The sequence below is a fragment of the Nuphar pumila genome, chromosome 5, assembly GCF_984573655.1.
Source record: "Nuphar pumila chromosome 5, dmNupPumi1.hap1.1, whole genome shotgun sequence".
Classification (NCBI taxonomy): domain Eukaryota; kingdom Viridiplantae; phylum Streptophyta; class Magnoliopsida; order Nymphaeales; family Nymphaeaceae; genus Nuphar; species Nuphar pumila.
In genome coordinates this window covers 19,479,787-19,493,709 of record NC_143253.1, presented here as the reverse complement: position 1 = coordinate 19,493,709, position 13,923 = coordinate 19,479,787, and the positions used below count along the sequence as shown (strand labels likewise).

The 13,923-nt window shown below is 38.6% G+C and overlaps 1 pseudogene across 1 annotated transcript; it reads left to right on the top strand.

Annotated features, from left to right (window-relative positions):
• The first annotated feature begins 1,103 nt into the window (after positions 1-1,103).
• LOC149837015 (putative inactive patatin-like protein 9 pseudogene) lies at positions 1,104-10,202 on the top strand (annotated as a pseudogene). Its single transcript, XR_016432231.1, has 2 exons — positions 1,104-2,051; positions 9,823-10,202. The product of XR_016432231.1 is annotated as a putative inactive patatin-like protein 9 pseudogene (transcript).
• The last annotated feature ends 3,721 nt before the right edge of the window (positions 10,203-13,923 follow it).

The following is a 13,923-nucleotide window of genomic DNA, read 5'->3' as shown; positions in this document are numbered from 1 at the left end:
TGAACTTGTCACCTTTAGGCACTTGCTTTGGGCAGCACAAGTGAAATTACAAGATTAGTTTCAACCATTTGGTTATATATTGTAGTTCTACCATGACACCAAAAGCAAACCATATATATATATATATTAGAGGAAAATATTTGTCATACATGCAGGTTGTATAGACTCAATCTAGCTACCCATATAGATGTGTTCAGCATTGTTTGTTTGCTAAGGATCATACCTTAGACTATGCTTATATGATGTAAAAATGTGATCTTTTGAGTTATAATTTATATATATATATATATATATATATATATATATATATATATATATATATATATATATATATATATATATATATATATATATAGAGAGAGAGAGAGAGAGATCACTAGTATATGAGAACTGAAAGTATGAGAACTAATGTGTGAACCACAATTTTTATATATTTTTTATTCTTTTCTCTTCAATCTAACTGTATGAATGTGATCTACATGCATGATTTTATAAGAACCCGCTCTTGAATTATCCAATTTTTGATGTATAAACCAGATTTTGTTAAGGCTTTAAAATCGATCACATGGTTGGATTTGAATTTCAGTTATCAGACCGGGTTTGCCTTGTACTCCAAGCGGAATCAGCAACTTCCAAAGCAAGGACTTCCCAAATCCCGAAGGGGATAAGCATACTTTAGTCAAACTAAGTCCAGCTTCACTGACTTGCACTGCTTTTCCTATCTCAGCTTTTGCGAGTTCGCTCACTGCTTCATTAATGCCAAAAAATACTAGTTTCATTCAACCAACGGTTGTCTTAAAAGAAAAAAAAAAGGGCCGAAACCGTCGGTGGGGAATTCTTCTAAATTTCTATAGAGCACAACACTCGTTTCCACCATAAAAGAAAAAAGAAAAAGGGCAGTCTGAGTGAAGTTACTTGATCAATCAAAAGGAATCTCACTGTCACCCGGCTCACTCACTCCACACACGCATAAAAACCACAGCTTCTGTGTGTGACAAAGCCAACCTCTCTCTCTCTCTCTCTCTCTCTCTCTCTCTCAGCGTTAAGCTCTCTGGTGTTTCAAGAGGATTTCATTCCCTCGGGTTCTGTTTGGTTCCTCCCAAATGGAGGCGAAGGAGGAGGTGAGCAGGGTTATTACGTACTCCATCTTCTCCAGTCTAGAGAAGAAATGGCTCGCTGGACGACTCAATTGCGACCGAGTCAGGATCCTATGCATCGACGGCGGTGGGCTCCGGGCGGTAGCCGCCGGCCGGGCGCTTGTCCACCTCGAGCAGCGTCTCCGGGCCGAGACCGGCGACCCCAGCTCGAGGATCGCGGACTACGTCGACGTCGTCGCCGGGACCGGGATCGGCGGCGTGCTGGCTGCGATGCTCGTCGCCGACGACGGCAGCGGACGGCCCCTGTTTGCGGCCGAGGAGGCGGTGAGGACGCTGGCGGAGGGTCTGGGGGGCGTATTCCGGTCTTCGGGGTTCTTCCGTCGGGGATGCTCCGGCCGGCGGTTCGATAGGTTCCTGAGGGAGGTGTTCACGAGGGAAGGGAGGGCGCTGACGCTCAGGGATACGGTCAAGCCCGTGCTGGTGCCGTGCTACGACCTCAGGAGCGGCGCGCCGTTCGTGTTCTCGCGCGCCGACGCCGCCGAGTCTGCGAGCTTCGACTTCGAGCTCTGGCGGGTCGGCAGGGCGACGGCGGCCACGCCGGGCGAGTTCGGACCCTTCCGTCTCGGGTCCGTCGACGGCCGGACCGCGTGCACGGCTGTCGACGGCGGGCTCGTGATGAACAACCCGTCGGCGGCGGCCGTCACGCACGTGCTGCACAACAAGCGCGACTTCCCCGGCGTCGACGGCGTCGGCGACCTCCTGCTGCTCTCAGTCGGTTGCGGACCTGCCCGGCGGGGCCCCGGCAGCGATATCGGGCGGAGCCGGCGGTGGTGGCGCGGCGGGGTTTGGTCCAAGCCGGTGGTGGACATTGTGCTGGACGGGGTCTCGGATACGGTGGATCAGGTGCTCGGGAACGCCTTCTCTTGGAACCGATCCAATTACATCCGAATCCAGGTACCACTAATCCTTCCTCCTCGTCTTCCTTTTCGAGTAATGGTAGGGTGCTTACTTGAATGACGGAAAAATCAAACCCTGGTATTTACGTAATGCCACGTACAAAAAGAATACATAGAAAGGAGCAGGCCTACCAGGTCGTCAAGTGAACTTGTTTTTTAAACGCAAGCAAGGTCTGTATCTCCTTGCATTTGTTTTGGGGTTGCCATACGGATGGAAATGGTTGTAACCCGGTTGAAGGGGTTAGCGAATCATGCACAATCGGATATAATCTTGTGAGAAATAAGTTCAGATCCACACACTAACCGGATATTAAGTAATCTTATTTGAAATTGGACCAGTGATTATACTAAAGTTCTCAAATGGATCCTGATCCGAATCTAGTCTATATGCGGTATTTTTCATATTAAAACCATATTTTAAATGCCACCTATTTAAAATATTGCAATTTTGTAATGATATTAACACTTTTTACATTTTATTTGTTTTATATTTTCATAGATTTTTCTTGAGAAAAACAAAATTTCCGTAATTTATTATGATACAATCTTCTCTCCAAAAAAAAAATCCCAATAACGAGATTTGTGACTTCCCCATCTGTGGAAAAGTAGGTTATGGTGCATCAACGTGGGTGGGGTTCCGCTTGTCTGGTAGGAGCAGCTAGTGCACGTCACCTTGTGTTTAGGACGTCACAAATTAGAATCCCAATGGTATGGTTGAATGACTGGTAAGGGTCTGTCTAAACCCAGCGTGCCTATAAAAAAACAAAAGTAGGCTCATGAATTTCTTATGGTATAACGCTTAAGGTGCGTGTTGGACCTTGAGTTGTCCAAACAGGACAAAAAGGCATTTTCCCCTGGTCCATTGCCATCACTAAAGGAAAAAGGAGGTTCAATAAAAGAATGATTGAATAAGCTTTTTCTATTGAAATTTGGGACAAATATGGATCTGTGGACGGGAAAAGATGGTGTTTTATCTTTTCTTCGTTTGGGTTATTTGGTAACATATGCAAACATGTCTACACTTGAATTGAAGAAACGGGAAGCGATGGTTGGTCTATGGTTTACTCCATGATTGCAGTGTTTATGTTACTAGTTGGAACTTCACAGTTCATAAAGTTGGGCATGCTTTTATGTGATCTTTGTAAAGATTCAACTTACACGACTTTGAAAAAGCACACTTACAAAGTAACATATTTTTCGTGGTTCCCTCTATTGTGACCTACGTTCATGGTAAAACTCTCTCTCTCTCTCTCTCTCTCTCTCTCTCTCTCTGAATTGATTTAAAGAGGAGAGGTTCTCTTCCTTTATGTAGAGATTACATGAGGGAGGTTCATAATCCAATTGAACCTCTTGTGATTACAATTTTGAGCATAAATGACTACAATTCCTAGGATTCTTGAAGTCCATCTAAGATTTGATTTTTTTTTATGTAGATGAGTTTGATTGGGTGTCTCACCTGGGGATAACATCTTCTAATTAGGAGTCTCCATATGAAGAGACCTCCTATTGTTGGGAGTTCTTGTCTATCTAGGATTCATCATATGGGACTTTGTACCCACGTTGGATCCTAAATGTGGGCAAGAATCTTCTAGATCAACTAGATGCAAGTCCACTTCCTTAACATGCCTCCTCAAGTTGATCTCTTTGAGATTGAGCTTATCTCTAAACTGATTAAACTTTGGTCATGCCAAAGGTTTGGTGAGGATATCAATGATTTGATCTTGATAATAAATAAACTTCACAATAATATCACCCCTGAAAACTTTTTCTCGAACAAAGTGATGGTCGATTTCAATATTTTAGTTTGGGCATGGAATACAAGATTAGCATTAAATATATGTCACCTAGATTGTCACACCATAAACTAGGTGATTTCTGAGATGTCACGTGTAGCTCTGTCAGCAATTGCTTAAGCCAACTAAGCTCATAAACTACTTTAGCCACGACCTTGTACTTAGCTTCTATACTAGACTTGGCAATTGTAGGTTGTTTACTAAAATTTCAAGACAGTAAATTTGGTCCCATGAAGGTCAGGTAACTACTGGTTGATTTATGATCATTTGGGCACCCTGCTCAATCAGCATCAGAGTATGCAGACAAACAAAGAGATTTTGACTTTTGAATTTGCAGACCCATATTTAAGGTCTTTAAGATATCTCAAAATTCGTTTTATATGTAGTCAATGGCCTTAGGTTCATGCATAAACTGATAGGTTTTATTGACCAAGTATGCTATATCTGGTTGGTGAAGGTGATATACTGTAAAGCCCCAACGATGCTTCTATATTGGGTTGCATATTCTAATAAGATACCATCATGCTTAGAAAGAACCATATTAGGACCACAGGTTTGCAATCTATCATGCATGTTTTAATCAAAAGATTCATAATATATTTTCTCTTACATAGTACTATCCCTGAGGGCTTGTGAACCACCAAAATCTCAAGGAAGTAATGAAGGGTTCCTAAGTCCTTGATAGAGATTTTACTACCAAAATCATGAATAACTTCCCTAACATTCTCATATGAGTTTCTTATAATAATATAATATCATCAACACATATAAGAACAAACATATAAAAATCATTCTTATAGCAAATAAATAGGAATGCATCGACTTTGGACTCAATAAACTCCAATTTTTCTAAGTACACATGAAGTCTTTCAAACTAAGTTTAAAGAGTCGGTTTTAATCCATAGATGACACGATTCAACTTACATACAAAATTAGAATGCCTCTTGTTTTTTAAATCAGAGGTTGACTCATATAAACTTTTTCTTTTAAAATACCATTCAAAAAAGCATTACTAACATTTAACTAGTGAATGAGTCACCCAAAACTAACCATAACATATAAAACTATTTGAACATAAGTGAGTTTAATGACAGGGTTGAAAGTTTTAAAATAATTGACCTCCTCTTATTGATTGTATCCCTTGGATACTAGGTGTGCCTTGTACCGAGCTATGGTTTTATTTGAGTATCTTTTAATCTTGTAGATCATCTTACATTCAACATGATTTGAGACTTTATCAAGAGAAACAAGGGTCAAGGTTTTATTTTGGTGAAGAGCTTTGATTTCTTCGTCTATTGCATGACACCACTTCAGTTCAAAGACTATCTCATTAAAAGAGGATAATTTTTTATCATCTTGACTTATTTCACTTAAAAGAGCAATGAGATATCTAGAACTGAAGAATAATCTGGGTTTCAATGTACTATCATGAGATCTAGTAATCATATGATGGATCCTGAGAGGCAAAGAGCTTGGGAAAGAAGAGATAGGGTCAGTGCTTAGAGATAGGAGTTTGGTCATAACACAACCACTTGCAGGGCTAGGATGGTCAGTTGAGTCAGGTGCTCCAAGGGGTAACACGGTTTCAGGAGTAGACACATGGGACAGTCCAATTGATAACCCAGATTCAATGTGATTGGGTAACAATATTGGTTTCATGGTTGGTCTCTCTTATGCCGTCTCAGTGGGGGATGAATTCTGAATAGATCAAGTTTTTTTACTTTGTATCCACTTGGACACTTATAACATAGTAACAATAATAGGCTACTTCTTTCCAGCATAAGAATTTTTTTCTTCATCAAAGACAACATGTCATGAGATAAACATTTTATTGTTCATGAGATCATAACAAATCTATCATTTGTAGCTTGCACCATATCTCAAAAAAACACAAATTTTGGACTTTGGATTGAGTTTGGACTTGGCATACAGAACCAGATACAGATAACGTGCATTCAAAAAATTTTAGATACTCATATTCAGGCACACATTTTAAGAGCAATTCATCCAGGGAGGCATAGTACAACAGACTCAACCTAATTTCAACATGTCTATGTTTTCTTTCTACTACATTGTTTTGTTCGGGAGTGTGAGGACAAAACAACTAACGTTTAATGTCATACTCATTTAGGAATCATGTGAATCTCTCACTGACAAATTCTCCTCCACTATCACTGTGGAATATCTTGACTTGACTATTAAGTTATTTTTCCACAATATTTTTAAAATTTATAAAACATGAAAGGGCATCAGACTTCTTAACTAAAGAAAATAGCCACAAAATTTTTGAGAAGTAATCAACAAGTGAAAGATAAAAACGATATCCTTCACAAGATGGTGTCGATTCAAGCCCCAAGCGATCTGCATGAATTAACTCTAAAGGGGCTTGAGCAGAAAATTCAACTCTTGCAAAGGGCAACTTGTGAATTTTGCAAATTGCAAAAGTCGAACATAACTCAAGTTCATCTTTTTTATCCAATAAAATAAATCTATTGTTCACTAATATGTCAAAAAATTTAACCCCAGGATGACCCAACCTGCAGTGTCATACTTCATCAGGACATCTAAACTTATTTGGGGTAACAGAAGCAAAACTGACTTTAGGAGATTGTTTTTTATGTCCTCGTTGTCCTTCTGATGATGGGTAAAGTTCTCCCTCACTAGGACTTCTTATGAGAGTAATCTTGCATCGTATATCCTTAACACAAAAACTATTAGCATTGAACTGAAATAAACAATAGTTATCTCAATAAAATTTAGCTACTCACAACATATTTCTCTTAATAGAAAGAACATGAAGAGTAAACTTGAAACACTTACTTTCATACTGCAAAGATATATTACTTGAATTGTAGATAGGTAACTGCCACTTCCTACTATAATACCATATGTCCCATGATATTTGCTCTTGCTAGTCATACTCAAATCTTCTAAAGTAACATGGTGGGTGGCCTTAGTATCAGGGTACCACACTCAGTCGCATATTATTAAGAGCCATGGCAATGAATGCTTTTGGTCTGTCATAGCATGTGCAGGCCATATGATTTTTGTGACCATAGAACTGGCAAATAACTTGACTACCCTTTTGTTCATGTTGGGATGCCCTCGGTTGCCCTTGAGAATTTTGGAATTTTTGGAAGAATGGATTGAAACGTCCCCCTCTTCCTCTACCACCGCGGCTATCACGGCCTCGGCTACGCTCTCTTTAAAATAAAAAGGCGGTGGAGGAAGATTCAACTACTTGGATAGACTTCGGATTCAACATTTGAAGTTTTTTTTCTTGATTTAAAAGTAAATCAAAATTTTAGAAAACTTAAGAAGTTTGTTGAGGGCGAATGTGGCAACTATTGTTATAAAACTTTCATAATCTCGAGAGAGACTATTCAAAATATATTGAACCAAGTCTCCATCATAAACAGGTTTATTAGCTACGCATGAAAAATCTGCAAGAAAATTTACATGATTCAAATATTCCAACAAACTTTTTTTTTCTTTTTTACATTCTACAGGTCATGCTTCAACTAAAGAATACAAATACTTGAGGGTGACACATAGGATTGTTCTAACACAATCTATGCTTCGATAGCAGATGGGACACATATAGTCTGTCTCAAAACACCTTTTATAATTGTGGCCTTTATCTAACTCAATGCGAGTTGGTCGGATCATTTTCATGAAATATATAAATTCTGGATTTGATTTTAATAGCTCACCTTCTCTTACATACGAACTTGGAGCAGGAAATGAGCCATGCACATATTTGATGAGATCTTGATTATACATCATGAACTCGATCTAGAAATGCTATAACAAATAATTGTCCCTTTCCAGCTTGATGGACCAGAGAGGAAAACATGTTTCATTGAATTACAGAGTTGGAACTCAGGGAAGACGAACTTACAGAACTTAACACCATATCAACCAACGATTGGAAGGACACACCATGATCACAACTTCACAAGAGTTGAGCTTGGCTTTGATACCATGTAAAGATTCAAACCACATGAATTTGAGAAAGCACACACAGAAGAACACATTTTATGTGGTTCGGTCTATCGTGACCTACATTCACAGGAAAACTCTCTCTGAATTAGCGCAGAGATGAGAGGTTCTCTTCCTTTATATAGAGATTACATGAAGAAAGTTCATAATCCAATTGAACCTCATGTGATTATAATTATGAGCAAAAAGGACTCTACAATTACTAGGCTTCTTGGAGTCCACACAAGATTGATTTTCTTGATATAGAGGAGTCTGACTCGGTGTCCCACCTAGGGGTGGCGCCTTCTGATCAAGAGTCTCCATATGAAGAGATCTCCTACTAGTAGGAATCCTTGTCTCTCTAGGATTCATTATATGGGACTATGCACCCACGTTGGATCCTAGATCTGCGTAAGAGTCTTCTGGATCAACTGGATGTAGGTCCACTTCCTTAACAATCTCAACATAAATGGGAATGAGATAGAACATGTTTTCTTTCCTAAGGATAGTTTGGCATCAGTTGAAATGTGACCAAGTTTATGAACTCCAAGGCTGCTACATTTAGTGAGAGATGCCTAACGTCCCTTCGGGTGTAAAGAAGATTAACAGTCAACGGTAAAAGGTACTTATGGGCTAGATGACAAACCTCCAATAACATGGCAAGCTCTTTTGGATATGGAAGGAGGATCAGGTGCAATGTGATTGCACACTTTTAGTATGCCGCTGCACCTGATCACCCTTCATCATTGTTTGTGCCTGGCAGCTGATAGGTTGTATACCAAAGATGGAGGATGAACAAGTGCAGCAGCACATTAAAAGTATATAATCACATTGCACATGATCCTCCATGTGGGAAATCTCTCTCTCTCTCTCTCTCTCTCTCTCTCTCTCTCTCTCTCTCTCTCTCTCTATATATATATATATATATATATATATATATATATATATATATATATATATATATATATGGAAGAAGGATTGTCCAATCAAAGGAAGGTTCAAAATCTACAACCGATTGATAATTGAGGGTGTTCCTTCTCTAACAATTGAGTTTTTCATCGATTGGACTTACATATTGGATTTATGATCGAGTTTTTCTTTGATCGGACTTTACATATTGAATTTTTATCATTCTTTTAGTGAGTGACATGTTTTGGATTATGATTTTTCGATGTTTAGATATGTTTTTTAAAGCGCTAAAAATCAATAGCCCACACACTACAGGTATCCTAAAGTAACACACCTCCCAAATGGTGGTCCAAAGATTCACAGTAAACCATGGGCAGTGAAACCGCTCAGAATGCATGATCATGGATCTTGCACATTTTTCATGTTTTTGGAATATCATGGTAGAGATTGTTTAATTGTGGTTTACCTAAAATTGCGTTGGGATTAAAATATGCATTCAAGACATCAAGGTACGCAGTCGTTGTTCTTGGTGATGCGTGAACCTTATGCTCCAATTTCAATGTTTTATATGTGTTATAAGTTAATAGATAATCATTTTGGTTGGTGGTGACCGACCTACCTGAGTATAATGAGAAACAAAAGTATCATTTCTAAATTATGCGAGATTTATTGCAAAATTCCAGTCGTACACCAAACGTTCTGCTACTCTCTATTCTTGCACCTAACTTTTTCTGCGATTGATTAGTTGCCTACATCAAAACATCTTCTAGGCGCGCGCGCACACACACATATTGTAGCTTCAAGTTGCCTTTAACTATCTGATTGTGTTTAATTTCTTGCTAGTAACGGCAAGGTGTGAGAAGTATAATTTAATTGGTAATTGTGATTTATCATTGTTTAGTACTCTATTTGATTGTAATGGCAAGGTGAGTGGTGCTTTTTAAATTGTATTTGTGGTTTATCTATTGTTCAGTACTCCATTTGTAATTGGTAACTGTGATTTATCCCGAAGTTTAGTACTCCATTTGATTGTTAATTCATAAAAGCAAGGTAAACAGGAATGATTAATTGGCCATTTCGATGTAGGCTAATGGTTTCCTAACTAAAAATGTCGGGGCAGCAATAGATGACTCATCTTCCAAAGGAGTTGCTTCACTAATGGCAGCAGGGGAGAGGATGCTGAAGGAGAAGGCTGTGGAGTCTTTGCCATTAGGAAGGAAACGCGTCTTGCCCGAGACAAACAGCCAGCTTCTCGATCAGTTTGCGCGGCTTCTCATTGATTCTCCACGTAGCAAACTCCCAATTAACCCTTCTAAACTCCCAGCTGACCACTGTATAGAAGAAGCTTCACAGCCTCTATGAGATGTTTACTTGTGTCCTTTTCTCTTTAAACCAACTACCAAAACCATGCTATGTTGGTGTGCAATCTTATTTAGTTCTAAATTATAATAAAATGAAAGCATGAAGGCATACTCTCTCTCTCTCTCTCTCTCAAATTGCATCTAATGAATCATATGGACATGACCACTCGATCACATTCAGTAGAGCATGTGATGATGCTTTCGTGTCACGTGAACAGTATCGCAAACACGTGATGTGGGGATTTAGAAAGAGGATTTTTCAGATTATAGCACCATCTACACTAGGCCAATCCATATATGTCCATGTACAGAAGCATTAACATGAAAGAATGTCACGAATTTGATACCAACTTGCCTCTTGGGAACTTTAATTACAGAAACTAATGCTTCAAATGGTTCCATTCACAGAGGGCCGACCATTTATCAATAGTTACTGAGTGGCCCCTACCAGCATAAATTGAGGGGGCACCAGCCCAGTGAGCAGCTGTCTATTGTGGAGCCATCTTACAGTATCTCTACAGTAGTAGCAGAGATGAAAATGTATGTCACAGTAGCATTTACAGACTACACCGAGCATCACCATCACCATCCATCTCTGAGATCAATGGAACAGATGACTCACCGATGGTTGGTTGAAAATCTCTGTTCACATTTACACAAGCTTACACCACTAGGCAACGAACTGTAAATGTGGAGGAAAGAGTTTTCTTACTATTAAGCAGAAAGAAGTTCATGGTCTGCAGAATTCCAGGATTTTCATATTTCCTGTAAATCAAAAGGCCTATAAAAGTTAAAAAGTGGGCAGTGACCCAGCAAATGGAAAGTGACCATCTATGAATATATCTGGCGGCTTTATAGCAGGCAGACAGACAGGGCCAGCTATTAATTAATGCTACTCTTTTATGTTCTGCATGTTTTACTTGCTACACTTGATTATGTTTTGAATGAATGACAGCTCATTTTCCTTAGAGTAGTTTCACCATTATTCCATTAAACTAAAACGGGAGCTATTGCATTTATTTTCTTTGGATTCCCTAGAAGATGTGAAACATGCATTATTGTCACAACTGTCAATGATATTTTGAAAACATCACCATTTTATTGTGATAGTTAACAAATTTTTCTCTTTGAAATTCTTTGCTGTTTATGAACATTTTCTTAGTTTTTTTCAAAACATTTTACGCAAGAAAAAAGTCCTTTTACACATTAATATTTTTGGAAAAATCATGTATGGCAAATGAGCTTCAACTAGGTACGCTCAGAGGCACGCATTTGCCGCGCTATCTTGAACTAGGTACGTTAAGAGGAACACATAGATATGATATCTTTAAAGTGATGATTGCTCCATTTAGGATTAAGTCCCTGATCCAAACGGATACTCATTCAACTTTCGTACACAGGATACAAAAGAGCCTACTCACGAAGATCAACCCACACCCTAAGCAACTCGATACAATCATCTTGAATAGCCTATTGACTAGGTTAATTGTACCCTAGGCTCATCTTAAGCTTAGATTCTAGGCTCAACATAGGTAGAGCCTTGACTACTGAAGTCACTAGAGAGAGAAGCATGAAGACCACTAGGGAAAGAGTAATTGAGCTCGTTAAAAAAAAAAGCAAGAGAGAAGAAAAGGGTGTGAACTAGAGAGCTTAAGGGGGAGAGGGGAGGAAATAATTTCAATTGATAATGAAAAGGGAAAAGGGTTGAAATATATATATACTAATATATATATATATATATATTAGTAATGATACAGTGCTCCCAGAGTACCTACTTCCTCTTATTAGCCATTAGATCTTTTGAGATCTAGTGGGTAATAAGAATATAGCTTTCTCACTTTAAATATGCATGCATACCTTAAATGTCACACTCACTCACTCTCTCTCTCATCATTTTTCATGCAATTGCCTTAAAAGGCACTTTCTCCTTTAAATCATTTCTCATACAAATGTCTTACCCTCTCTCTAAAATAGACATGGATGATGCCATGTGCTCACATACCATATCCATGTAGTTGCATGTATTTTGGAGTTCTAATAAAAAAAATGCAGGATGGATTTAGGCCTTAATTTTAGAACTATACTTTTATAATGCTAGTATTCATATTCAAAGCATTAGGAATGTAAAACGTATTTGGGTTAGATGTTGAAAATATACTAGATCCAACTAATTAGAGAGACATGAGTGAACCTCTCGACTACCATTTATTTATTAAGACATGCAACTACATGGACATGGTACGTGAGCACATGCCATCATCCATGTCCATTTCAACTAATATCCACCACCGTATGGAAAAGGATCATGGGATAGAAAGTGAGTCATTTAAGGCATTTGCATAGGAAAGGATGAGAAAGAGAGTGTCTTTAAGGCAATTGCATGGAAAAGAATGAGAGAGAGTGATATTTAAGGTATGCATTCATATTTAAAGTGGGAGATCTGCATTCTTATTAGCCATTAGATCCCAAAAGATTGAACGGCTAATAAGAAGTAGGTACTCTGAAAAAACCATATATATATATATATAGGCCTCATCCTAACAAATAGCAATAAAAAGGCCTGGGTTAGACCGACCCCAATGGCTAGGAGAGGGAGGTTATGGTATGAGCTAAGTTCAAGAACGAAAAGGGCAATCAACAGGTCATATATGACCTTGTGATGTCCCAAATGATCCAAAATATGAGGTGTGGTTAATGGTCAATGGCTAGGAATAAAAAGGAAAGATCTTGAAATGTTGGATCAATAAATCAACCATGGAGGAACGTTGAACTGGGTCAAGGGTGGTTCCAAAGATTTGGGTTGATCGGGTCTATGATCAAAATGATTGATCAAAGCTCATAAAGCATCAATCAAATGTTGATTTTGGTCTTGAAAATAAAATTGTTTCAAGTACCAAAAAGAATAATCAAAGGTCAATACAAGACCAAACCAAACCAAGTCAAAAACCCAAATCTAAGTTTAAAGCCAAAGTTCAATTGACATGACCTTAATAGGCCTGGCTCATGAATGCAACTCCTACTTTATACAAACACAAGTGAAGTTCTCAAATGTGGGACTATAAAAGGAATAAATGAAACCCACTAACTTAGAGAAATAGGCAGACAATCCTAAGTTGTAAGTAGACAAAACCCCAACAATATAACAATATTTCAGAGAAAACAAGGAGAGTTGCTGAACAGCAAAGGTAGGTTAAAGGCTAATCAGAAATAGTTGCACGAGAAAGCCACTGGAATATATTAAGGCATCGAATATGATATTGCACCAGTAGAGTTGAATTATTATCAGCCAAGGCGATTCTACTTCAAATCGTCCCACCGAGGGTTGATCTGTTCAAGTCAGCTTGTCTAATTGCTAGACCCTGACCTAACCCCCTTGCAATGGAATTCATTGACCTTAGGCCTTCCAGAACACATCCAATTATTCCAAGCCCCGGATTGGCTATCAATAAAACAGGAATGGAAAACATCGGCAGAGACGAGGGAAATCTATACATCATACGCAGTAGGCAAAGATCTTTATTAACATAGGCAGACACTTGCCAATAGATAAAATTTCTTTGTATCTTAAAGAGTACTAATTTTGAGGCATTAGAGCAAACATGTCTTACTGGAATTGATCCAAATGAATTATTTAATTGATATTCTAAGTGTTCTATATCTTGTTCTTTGAAGCAAATCCATGGTGCATATGCATGGAACTACGAACAATTCTCTTTTCTCTACACTAAAATAACAAATAGAGTTCGGTTTTCATGGTTTAGCAGAAGCTGGTATAACTCATTTCAAAGGCTTGGTTTTGGTGTGAAGTTGAAGCTAGCAGATCAGG